The sequence below is a fragment of the Tachypleus tridentatus genome, chromosome 1 (assembly GCF_004210375.1).
Source record: "Tachypleus tridentatus isolate NWPU-2018 chromosome 1, ASM421037v1, whole genome shotgun sequence".
NCBI lineage: Eukaryota > Metazoa > Arthropoda > Merostomata > Xiphosura > Limulidae > Tachypleus > Tachypleus tridentatus.
Window position 1 is genome coordinate 17033045 of NC_134825.1, and position 13617 is coordinate 17046661.

General features: G+C 30.9%; 1 pseudogene across 1 annotated transcript; it reads left to right on the forward strand.

The window, feature by feature from the left end:
* The first annotated feature begins 1249 nt into the window (after positions 1–1249).
* Positions 1250–13056, forward strand: LOC143243926 (techylectin-5A-like; annotated as a pseudogene). Its single transcript, XR_013024815.1, has 9 exons — positions 1250–1314; positions 1847–2132; positions 6231–6366; positions 7187–7254; positions 8033–8214; positions 9397–9587; positions 9695–9801; positions 10313–10477; positions 12730–13056. The product of XR_013024815.1 is annotated as a techylectin-5A-like (transcript).
* The last annotated feature ends 561 nt before the right edge of the window (positions 13057–13617 follow it).

A 13617-nucleotide genomic window follows, 5' to 3' on the forward strand; every position in this document is an offset into this window, starting at 1 on the left:
AAGACAACAAGTAATGTGAAAAAGTTAAGAAACATTTCTTTTGGTCAAAAATTAGAGAAATTTTTTCTCTGTTTATGAAACTTGTCATACTTGTCAGTTGAGGCCCGGCATGGCCAGGTGGCTTAAGACATTCGACTCGTAATTTGAGGTTCGCGGGTTCGCATCCCCGTCGCGCCAAATATGCTCGCCTTTTCAGCCGTGGGGGCGTTATAATGTGACGGTTAATCCCACTATTCGTTGGTAAAAGAGTAGTCCAAGAGTTGGCGGTGGGTGTTGATGACTAGTTGTCTTCCCTCTAGTTTTACACTGCTAAATTAAGGAGAGCTAACGCAGATAGCCCACGAGTAGCTTTGCGCGAAATTCAAAACAAACAAACAAAACTTCTCAGTTGGTAGGAACAACTAACAAGAAAAATCCTATTGATTCTTTAAAGCTATCCGAACTTTCAAAGAACCCTTTATTCATATGATCGTTGATTGTGTTGGGTTATTACCAAAAACTCGATCATATAACCAATATTTGTTGAATATAACGTGCACATCCACTCGGTTTTGTGAAAATATTCTTTTGAGAAACATTCCAAACAATTCCTAAGGCTCTAACTAATTTCTTTACTTTGTTGGATTACCGAAAGAAACGTAGTTCGACCAGGGATCAAATTTTATATGGGGTTGTTTCAACAATTTTTTTATCAGCTCGGTGGTAAACAAATCAAATCTTGTATCATCCAGAATCGCAAGTGTGAATGAAATGTGGCGTCATCTATTGAATGTTACCATAAACAAATATCTACCAAAAGATATTAACAATTTGGATACTTCAGATTCATACAGATGTATGTATATTCAAATAGATGTAGTATGTACAACAACCATTTTTTTAAAACAGAACTATTTTTAAATAATGGCACTCTTCTCACAACAATAACCTGATGAGTTTTATTTGTAATTTATGTGAATGTTTGATTATATCTTCAGTGATAGAATTTTTAAATATATACAAAAATGTAGAGTCCTTACGAAACCATAATTCTCCAATAAAAGTTAACATTTTTAATATATAAATCATTATAGTTTATATCAGTAAACTTTATGAAACTTTAAGTTCTGTACAATGTATTATTTTCAAGTAACGAGTTTCACAAGACATGAGGGCGCAGTCCGAACAGGCAACACTTCCAGAGAAAATATTTTGTTTTTTTTTACAATGAGGTATAAATACCACGATTAGTAAGTTTTAGTTCCAAACAGCCACTCACACGATGACGTTTCTATGAGTTATATTGAAGACCTAAGAATCTGTGTTAAGCTGCGAGTAAGTTCCAATTTATTATATAAATGTTGCCTCAAATTGTTTTAAATATTACTATGATTTAATTAAATTATTTGTTCAAAATCGCTGAAAAATTGAGATCAAAAGAAAGGAAAACTAAGTAAACTTGGAAAATATTTATTGAGGATAAGATATGAGTTTGAAATTTAGAATAATTTAATTTATAACACTTCATTTGTAATTAACTACAGAAAATGAAATTATTATTTAGAATAAAGCCAATACTAAACGGTTACTAAAACACATAAATCTGTTTAAACTATATTAAAACTATTATTTTACATATTCTAAAGACTAACATAATATCATATAAATTAAATATTTCAATAAGGTATAAGAAAGTCTAACCTTACCCTTATGTAGAAGTCTAACATAAGAATAAACTTGAATTTAATATAGATAAAAAGTGTTTCAACCTAAGGCTTGAGATTTACGTTACCATATAAAATAATTTATCCACTCATCAGTTACTGAAGTCGATATAATTTACATTCTAATTATCATTATCCTCTAGGCCAGCAGTAAAGTGTGGATTGTCGTTTAATTTATAATTAAACAACCGTATTTTACACCGTATAAGACACTACATCGTGAAAGATGTACCCTAATTTTGGAAAGACAATTCCAAGAAAAAAATATTCTGACGCAGCAACCAACACCTTGATGACTCAGCAACCAACACTCCTTGACTTGTTTTTAATCTACTGAGTAAATACAGTCAAATACATCATATTCATCACAGTTTATCGACAATATTAGTTAAACTGAATGTTTTGTGTTATTGAAAACACTTGTAATTGGTAAGTAATAAGATTATGATCTGTGTGAGAGGCCGTTTTGAGTAGACCCTAAGCTAACGTCTTGCGTCAACCCATCACTTATGTCTTGGGGATTTTTCAATGTATTTTAAAGTAAAAAGTTCGTCTTACAAGACGTAAAATACGGCTTAAAGTTCTACGTATATTATGCCTTTGTATAAACTCATTCTATGGTTACTTCATTTACTTATTTGTTTCTTTATTTTTCCAGCTATACTAGAAATGAGTGGAAGTAATTAAAATATCTGAAGGAAGTTTAATCCTTGTGATACAAACAATTTGTAAGTTATTCACTAAGTTGCAAACCTCTCACTCAAACTCCTTGATGTCTACTAAACAGAACCAGGACCAAATGACTTCTCGGTAATTTATGGTAAACTTCTGTAGTAGCCTCGTGCTCAGAGTGCTGGTGTCAAACGGGGTCAAGTAACCAGAGAGGAAAAATAAACACTGACGCTAAACGTAATGTTTGTTTCAGCAAAATCAGACTTCTGATAATTTGATCATACGTAATGTAAACAAAATTCCCTGTTGGCCAGTGTTAAATATAAAGGTTGAACTACAGTGAAATAACATCAACATGTATCGGTTCTTCCTCTATTGTTTAGTACAGTTTAATAAAGGTTGGTGTAAGAAATGTTAAAACACTGAAAGTTATAGTTTGGAAATAAAATTTAAAGGCAGACTTAAAGAATTATGGAAGAATGGACCAGAATCTTTAAACTTTGTTTAATATTCATTGAGTTAATATGATGATAGAGATGTTTATGAAAAGTTATTATGACTTTTATATGATATTAAAATAATCACTCAACTCAGACAAATAAAATCCAATATTATATTTGAAAGAAGACTAGTTACAAACTATCTAAATATTTTATTACACAATTAACTGAATCTTGGTAGATGATAAATAATGCGAGAAGTTTTCGGTTAAAACAATGGTAATTAATTTCACAGTGTTTGGATAAAGCTTTTTGTAAGTTGATATCTTAGCTTAGTAGTGTTTGGATAAAGCTTTTGGTAGAGTGATAATTAATGTTGTTAAAATAAAGGTGAATGAAATTGATAGCTGTAATCGATATATCAATAAATAAACAAGTATGATTATACAGTGAAGTAACGTGTAAATATTGTTTCAACCACACTACCTTATAACAAAACTAAAGGCCTGCGGGAGGCCAACATACCCCGCCAAGGTAATTGCAAGCTTAGGTTTAAAGATATTCGTGTGCCAGATTTGTAGGAGTTTTGATATAAGTCCATTATAATGTATTCTATTATTATTTTATTTTGATATGTATTAATTTCAAGTGACGTTGTATATATTACAATAAACTCTTAAGGACGGTGTACATTACATAATATAAATCAGTGGGTGTAAGTTAACAATTTTTTTTTAAAATTCATGATAATTTGCTATCCATACATAATGAAATGGTCATAATCCAACACATTTATTGTAACAATTAAACATTGCTAATAATACAATATAAAAGATTGTCACATTATTGTTACAATAGATATTCGTCATAATTACTGAACTTATACATTATTGTTATTAGCAGAAACGCCGCCCTACGGTAGGCTGTTTCTGTAATAATTACTTATCGTTGTATCCATAACTCTTTGTAAAATAACGCTAAGAGTTTGAACATTTTTTTAAAATAAATATTTTATTGTTTTCAAGGAAGTGTTTGCCTTGGAAAAGTTATACGCAACTCATTAAGTCAAAATGTCCAGAACTCAAACTTTCATAAATTTTACTGAACTAAACTCTGATGTTTTGTGTATTAAAAGTGTTACCATTTATTGGCAAATATTACTTTATAAATACCACAAAAACTGTCTGGCTTAATTACCAATGTGAACAATGAAGACTGAGAAAAAGTCTTTTAATCAAAATCCAGAAAGCAACATTTTTCACAAAGGCATTCAACTTGCTTGTAAGTAACATTCAGGATGACTTAACACATGGTAGGGCAATTAACGTGGCATCACTGTTGTCTAAATACAGATGATACTTGGAAATATGTGGCCATGTTGAATCAAAGACATATCATGCTGCAAAAAAAAACAACAACCTCAAGAAACACCTTAAATAACACTTTATAAGATCAGTAACATTTCGTAAGCCTCAATCCATCAGCAGCCCAGAAATGGTTTATAGTGAAGGAAACCATCAATAAAACTATTATGTTTCCAAAGAGAGTAACAGAGGAAGCAAATGAGAAAATAAGGAGCTTCTTAATGACAGTTATAAAGATCTCAATGTATTTCCTGCAGCAACTTTGGTCATCTGCCAAAAAAACATACACACAGTGGGATTTTCTGTCAGTCCAATATTGACAGTAGAGACATTTATCTTAGTAGAGCAGAGTCACTGGCTTCTGAGATATATCAGTTTATATGTCTGGTCATTATTGGAAAACCACTAATGCATGTTGAAACATTTCAACAATACATAGAAGAGTCTTGGCAGTTGCACGAAACACATTATACAGTGTTTGACGTTCTCTCTGTAAAATGTCAAAGTGGATTAGCTATGTCTAGTCACAATTTAGCTAGACAATTTAAGACACTGCCTTGAAAAATGGTTAAAACTGTAAGCCATTGATACATGTAACGTAGTTTATAGTGCTATAGTATTTGTTCAGTAGTAATCATACTTTAAGTTAATAATGCGTATATATATATATATATATATCAGTTATTATATATAGGTGGTATAAAATATACTACGCGGTTGGTACAGCTGGTATTATTCGGAAAATATTACATAGAACAATAAACCCAATTTAATTATTGTTATTGAATTGATGTTATGTTAAAATGACTATTGTAACATTTTTCATCTCTTTAAATATAGATAAACAAGCTATATATTTTAATTATCTACTTGTTATTTTAAGTTATATCATTGTAACAATGTTACAATATCTTATTTTGATTTTAGCTCACACACACAAATTAAAGCTTAACATTAATTTAATAAACTTACAACATTTCCAGCTGGTATTAACAGAAGAAGAATATGAAAAGAAAGAAAACCATCTAGTTAATTTATGTTTAACAAAGAACATAAAATAATAGGCTGTAAAAACGTTCATGAACATAAATTCCATATAATAAGCAACACTATTACTGAACAATAATGCTCACTTTGTAAAACTGAACATCCTTCACAGGTCGCAAAACCATCATTCAACAAGTCACAATAATAACACTATGAAGTTTTATTTTACACATTGTTTTATTATCTTACTAATAATTATACTGACATAAAACCTCTGTACCTTCTGACTATCGTGACAGATTTGTAATACACAAGATAATGTACAAAATTCTTTAACTTAATTAATTCTAACAACAATGAACTAGTCTCTCAGTTTTTAAATCCATCCAAGCCATGTTTTGTTGCTAGTGGTAGGGTAAATAGGATTTTAAACTGCATCTACAAAAATAAAACTCTAAAGAGGTTATAATTTCATTGTATAGGTCACTGGTTAGGCTATTTTTGGAATACTGTGTTTAGTCTTGGTCACCCTACTTTAGGAAAGACATCACGTTGTTGGCAAGGGTTTGGAGAACGTTTACTAGAATGACACTTGGAGTTGAGGGGTTGTCATACGAGAAGTGGATGACATCTCTTAAATTGTTTTATCTTGGAAAAAGAAGAATTAGAAATAATTTAATTGGAATGTTTAATATTGTGTTGAAAGTGTTGATTCATCATCATTTTGAATACATAACAGTGAGAACAGTAGGACTAACGGACACAAATATAGATTTTAACAAGGTAAGAGTCACATTCCGCTGAGACATTTTTATTTTTCTAACGGGTTGGTTAGCCTTTGTAATAGGTTGTCATTGGATGTTGTGAAAGCATTATATCAATGACAAGGGCTGGCTTTAGAAATGTTTTTAAAATTAATTAATTAATATTTTAAATTTAGTTTGGAACATGGAGGATTAAGTCCTATGCTGTCTCAAAACTTTACGTTATGTTAACAATTACTAACAAAGACGTATTAACACCTCTAGATAAACATTCTTATAACTTTTACCTCTGTTTATCAGGTTTTCTTTGGCCAGAGAAACTAGAACGTTGATGGACGCAACAACAGCGGTTATCAATTTCTATTCACACAGTTTCTGGACTGTCTCTAATCCAAAACGTGGACCAAACAAGTAAACAAACCAAATAAAGACGAATGTAATCATTTTTATAGATATTTTACGATTTTAGAATAATTATTTTAAAAAAAGCATACAAGTACAAAACTGACATGAAACTGAATATACATCTCAGAAATCAAGTATGTAAAACATTTAAACACTGAAAGGACGCTATAGAAAGGAAACAATTACCCATTTTGGAACTCAACTATATGGGTTGTTTTCACACGCGTGAATAATTGTAATCTTAGGAAATTATGTAGAATATAGTTTGAAGAGACGTGGTTAAAGGGTTTGATGAAAGAACTTAATTCCAAAATGTTTCAAAATATTTATTTTATTTGTGGTTGATTTGAATTTTATGTTTCAAACAAAGTTACGTAACCTTAAAATATTTTCAGTGAACAGGGTTACAAAGTGAAACTGTATAGAATGGACGGTAACTGCTTGTTGTGGAAACACAAGTATAGAGGACGACGTTTCCGAAAGTCTTCCGTCTTTCGTCTTCTTGTCGTCCATTCTACAAAGTTTCATCATGAATGCTCTGCCTAAACAATCTAACAGAGAATAAATAAGGTTACAAAACACGAAACATAAGTTCTTTAAATAAGGTTGTACAACTTGGTGTTCACAAAGTACATCTGTTTGTCTCTGAACATTATTATTTTAAAGTTCAGGTCTTTATGATTTATTTTCTTGTCTGGATAATATTATTAACAGATGTGGAGTACGATCACGTGACTCTGCTCTTCTTATTATATAGAAATATAATCACGTGATTAGCTTGGGAAGATAAAAACAAAAGTAAATAACCAACATTCATACGACCTTGGTTATATAATAAGTTACTCTGTTAGATCATAGACTGAAACGAAACAGACGCATTATTAACAGTGTGAAGACCAAGAGAAAAACGTTTTGAAAGGTAAGTTACCTTTATTTGTGACTATTCATTAATAATACTTATTAGTGTATATCGTTTGGTTATCTTATTTTTTAATTTATTTTGTTGTGTGAATAAAACTATAAATAATTAAATGTTGACTTTCTTGAATCAGTTTCACATTGTAACTAAATCAAATTATGTTGATGTTTGAAAACTGGAACATTTAGTGTTAGAAACAAAGTATTTTATTAGAAGACCTGTAGTTTAAGTAAAGGTCAGAGTTAAGATTACATGTTTAAGTAATGTTCCATAGAAACAATGAATGAGACACTTCTACATTATATAACTCTATTGATTAGGGTAAATAAAAACTGGTGTTGTTTGTATCTGTAAAACAAGAAGTTCCTGGTTGGTGTTAATGTTAATCCTGTTATTGTTTCAGTATAAATACAAAAGTAAGGTTGTTTCAGTTCTCCATACTTTAACAAATGTTGTTTATTTTTATACATTAACTTACCGGAACTATTCTTAACTAGACTCTTAATAATAAATATTGTTATATTGTTATTAAACTTTCCTACACAAAAAATAATTTCAGAAAGAAATATTAAAAATATAATTAAAGGCTGTTTGTATCTACTTCATATCCGAGTTACTCTTAAAAAAACTTTTATATACTGAAGCTTTTTATCACATCATAATAAGAGTTATGTTGTTTTTATTTTTCAGTCGGTTCGTTCACAAATTCTCTTTTTATATTTCATAAAATATTTTTATTCGACAGAAACAAATTATTACAATGTTATTTATATTGCAGTAAGGAGAAAAATAAGTCTTAGGAAATTATGATATTCGCCTTTATTTAGTTTGTTTTCTGGGTTTGTCCAAGTTTGGGATCAGAGACCATCCAGAAAGAATGTGAAGATACGTCAATAACCGGAATAGTTGCGTCCCTTGACGTCTTGGTTTCTCTGGCAAAAGAAAACCTTAAAAATAGAGGTAAAAGTTATGAGAAAGTTAATGTAAACCATTTTTATTAATTAATTTAGGATTCAGCCTAACAGTTCAGTTTTTATCATCTTGTGTAGAACAATTCCTTTACAGGAATTATCTTGTCCAAATCATTAACGTTATTATTGGTGTTGTTGTGTGATGGTATAGTCAAATATGAAAAATGTTATATTGTTAAAAGTATGTATTGTTTTTCACTTTAACTATTGAACAATTGTATTGTGTATTACAATGAATAATATGGTTTATTTATAAAGTACTTAGTTAACTTGCATCTTTCTTTGTAGTTAAGCCCAAAGCTACAAAAGTGTCTCTCTGTCTTGTACTCACAACGAATATCGAAACTGTGTTCAGCATATCCTGAGTTCGTGTGTGTGATGATGGCTTTAGTTAGGATAAGACTAAATGTTTTTTGTTCTTCTTCTTGCTTTATTAGTTGCTTTGCTTGTAATTAAGCACACAGTTGCACAATGAGCATTTATGTGCTCTACCCACCAGAGTTATCGAAACAAGGTTTATCTCTGTGCTTCTGGGGGGCCCATCTTATCAGACAAACAAAATTTTTATTTGCTGTTTCAAATGAAATGTTATTATTTTAAATTTATGAAAATACTACTTAGATTAATTTGAATTTATTGGCTAAAATGAAATAAACTGGTTTAAAACTATTAAAAATATAAAGTATAGACAGATAGATACAATATATTTTAATTTCATTTTGTGTGTTTAAATATATACATGGAGAAACAGAGGTGTCTATACAATTATTTATTTTAGAAGAAAATTCTATACGACATTTAACTTTGAAATATACAACAATTAAATTGTTTTCCATTATGTTTGTAATATATTTCTATTGTACCAACCGTACAATACCAACTATATCAACCGTTTGGTATACATTTAAACACAAATTTATAAAAACAACATAAATTTCCTATTAAACTATACATAATGATATACAAATCAACCTTAAGAATATTTTTAATAAACAAATAAAAGAACTACACAGGACATCACACTTGTCTATCCTTTGAAGTTTTGACAAATACCAAATCCATGTTTATCACTATCTCTTGATAATAAATCAACTAACAAATTCTCAGTCCACATATTTATATATGTTGAAACTCAGTTTAATAATGTAAAGCTTATATATTTCTATTGTAGATAAACATGTAATTCATCAAGAAATGGACCATATATGTCCTTCTTCCTCTCCTGGACCAACAGACTGTTCTGATGTTCTACTTAATGGGCACCGTACCAGTGGATCATACCGTATTTGGCCAAAATCATGGATGACTACTGGAAGTTTCCGTGTTTACTGTGACATGGATACTGATGGAGGAGGTTGGACAGTAAGTAACGTTTGTTACAGATAACATAAAACTGTTATATGTAAAAACATATGTAGTAAGTTTAATTATTATAATAAACTATAACTTTTACATTTTCTGTTTCTAAGGTAATCCAAAGAAGGGGAAACCATGGAAACCCAAAGGACTACTTTTTTCAAACCTTGGACAAATTACAAAGTAGGATTTGGAGACATCCAGAAGGAATTCTGGTTAGGTATGTTCTGTTGTTCGTTTTAAACATATTATGTTGAAGATACAAAAAGCCTGTATAGGTGGGTTCTGTTTAGAGTTTTAAAAGATATGGTGTTAAAGATACAGAAGGAGTTCAGGGTAGGTTAGGTTCTCATTATCCAAGTACTCTTATCTATTGACAACAACTTGTCTACACATTGTTCGTTTGTAATTTTAATAAAGTTTCTTTTATTATCAATTCAAACTACTGAAATTTAGTTTATAAAAGCTGGTTTGTGTCATCAAATTTGAACACACTATATAAAGATGGTAGCAATACCTTTCTGTTCCAACAATGTACTTTTTATTTGTATTGTATCGTTTGAATACTTGCTGCTTTGGTTTGTCTGACGTGAACGTTTTTTTTTTTGTGCAATTGGGAAAGTTTTATCTTGAACGCAGTTAGCTTAATGTTTATTTTAATGAAACCCTACATGATTGAAATGTTGTCCATGATTTGTGTACAGAAGAAATGTTTCATTATTTATTTATAGGAAATGATCGGATCTATGCTCTAACAAATCAAGGAAATTACTCAATCAGGTTTGATTTAAAGGATAAAGAAGGAAACAAGAGGTTTGCCATCTATCGGGAGTTTTGTATAGAAAACGAAGACAATTTGTATAGATTACATGTCAGTAATTACTCTGGTGATGCAGGTAGTCAACTTCTAATTTTTAATCTAATTTATTATTTTATTAATATTATCTTTAAAATTATTATTTCACGAATAATTAGTTGAAATATTTTTATTATCCAAACTGTTTAAAATGTTTAATATTAAACTTTCCGTAAGATTTATTATATTACCACCACTTCTTCTTGTTGGTGTTTTTTGAGTGCTGATAGAGAAAGAACGCTAATTTGATAAAAACAAAAGTTCAGATATAAAAACTACACAGTGAAGCTAGAGGTCGCTCCCTGATCGAGCAAAACTGACAGAGGAGGGATCTTTGTGGTGAATTCTCTGGTGTTGAATGTATGAAAATAGATAAAACTATTTAGATATGTACGTTACCATGTTTTTAATGACATAATTATACAAATTAATCATGTCCGTATCAGGTATGGATCATAACGACTGATAAGTACCTTTGCTATTGATAAAGCAACATCTTAATTAATTGTTATGTATCATTGTTCTAAACTGCCTGGCACCTTATGTATTGATATATGTTTTGTACGTTATATATCGTTGTTCTAAGTTCCTTTTACATTAAGTATTACTGTCACAAACTTTTATACCTTGTTTATTACTCCTAAGTCAGTATAACACTAATCTGTTGATTAATATAAGTCTGTAAAGTGTTATTATTTAGTTTATTTTGAGAGTAAATATCTAATGATTGTTTAATCGTTATCACAGAAGCATTGAAGATAGATTGTTTTAGTAATGTTAACTGTAACATATTTCGTTACTTAACTCTATACAATTTATATATTTTGTGTACAATTACATTGTTGTCCAGGTTTTATTAATATTATTGATGTCACGTCACTCGAATCTTTGTTACCTAAACTAAGTATTCATACACTATAGTTTGTAAAACAAAAATCACGTCTCAATTAGGCGAGGTATACAGATAGATAATTGATCGAGTGAGTTAAGCACGTTAAGTGTAAATAAAGTACAGTCGGTAAAACGTGACGTTAGCCGGTTTGTGAGTGATAACCGTTAACGGGCAATATTTAAAGTAAGTTTTGTAATTGAAGAGAAATAAGAATAATAATTTGTCTCATCAAAGGGTCTTATAATGTAATTGTTTGATTGGAAATTAAGCACAAAGCTATACAGTGGGCTATCTATGCTCTGCCCATCATGGATATCAAAATCCAGTTTCTATCAGTGCGAGTCCATATACATTCCGTGGTGCCACTGGGGGACTTAAGTGATTGAAACCATCTGTGTAGACTTTGAGGAAAATGAGACAGTTATCTAAGGTTCAGGACTTTGGTAACTTCATTGATAATTTTGATAAGATTAGTGAAAAATAATTAGTCTTCTTAATTAGATTCTAAAATAATTTCATCAGTCTGTATGAACTTTTGACAAAAAACATTAATTATTTAGAGTTATAAATACAACTGAGATATACTCTCGTGCAAAGTTTCTGTAGAGGTTTAACTTGTCACAAATATATATACATATATTATTGTGAAACAGGTGAATTGTGTGTTGTCCGATTATTGTTGAATTTATCGCCAACATGCCAAAGACATTTGTCACTATTCATTTAAACAACCAACGGGTTGAGAACAATTGCAAAACATTTGATTCTCTAGAATAATTTGTACAGGATATTTCTTGTTTTCTCTTGAGACATATTACACTACAATGAAATGACTTCTTACAATTTATTTAAATTCCAGATAGCTTAAAACAACATTAATGGAATTATTTTATGACAGACCAAAGTTAGCCTTTAACATGAAATAATTCATTATTCATCGTCTTCAATGAACCAGTACTAGAGTAACTATACCTCGTCATAACCCTTCACATACATAGTAGAGCTTCGTAAAAAATCTGATGCTGAAATGATAGTAACTAATTAATAAATTAGTACTGAATCCTTTTAAGTATTGGTTTCCATCTTGTAAGCATTTACAAGTACAAATGTTCCTGTTGGTTTGTCATTGACTGTTTTTGCATTTCTTTGTAAAGTAAGGAGGGCAGAGATACAAGATGGTTGGGGTGGACATAGAGGATGTATGCAGGGTGAACATACGGGTATATGTATGTTAGATATTGATGATGTATGAAAAGTAAAGATACCGGGTGCATGTATGGTCGACAAAGGTGATTTATACAATGTGGATTAGAGTATGAATGAAGGGAAAACGCACCATACGTTTATTTATTGTCATGGTACATTTCACAGAAGACTGAATGCATTATTTATATTTCCAGGGGACTCGTTTGGTGGCTACAACCAGTTCAAGTTTACCACAAAGGACAAAGACAACGATATTGATGATTCTAATTGTGCCCAATCCTTTAAAGGAGCTTGGTGGTACAATAAATGTCACGGTTCCAACCTCAATGGTCTCTACCTGAACGGTGAACATGAGAGTTATGCTGATGGTGTGGAATGGAGTACATGGAAAGGACAGAAATAGTCACTTCCAGATGTGGAGATGAAGATACGACCCCTGTACTAATTCCTCTGTAAAATATTAGTAACAATAACCAATTGTATTTTCTCCTTATAAACAATAAATACGTGGTTGAGCTATTTCTTTAGATGTAAAGGTAAAGGTTGAACAATCGCCAAGCTTGTTATATTGCTACTTAAAGAAAGGTGACGTTTTAAACTTGTGTCCGTTAAGAGATAACACAGATAATAATAAGAGTTTAAACAATGAAAACTGTATATTTATATATATACTCTTCAAACAAAGAAACGCAAAAGGCAAAATATGAGACAAATTATTAACAAGTTTATTCAGGGTAGTTCTGTATGACATGTGTGAAACTTTGCACATTCACTGCTGAACACCCAAAGTCTGCAAAGGCGAAGTCCACGCTCACTAGTTGAAGTTTAACGTCACTCAACGTCAATAACGAGTATGCCCCCCGTGAGCATCAATAACTGCTTGGCATCTTCTGCCCATGAAAGCGATGAGATGACGAATCACATCCTGTGGAATGGCTGTCCACTCAGCCTGCAAAGCTGCTGCAAGCTGAGGTAGAGTCTGCGGTTGAGGTTGTTGCCATCTCAGACGTCGGTCCAACTCGTCCCAAAGATGTTCGATGGGGTTTAAATCTGGTGATCTGGAGGGCCAGGGAAGAACGTTG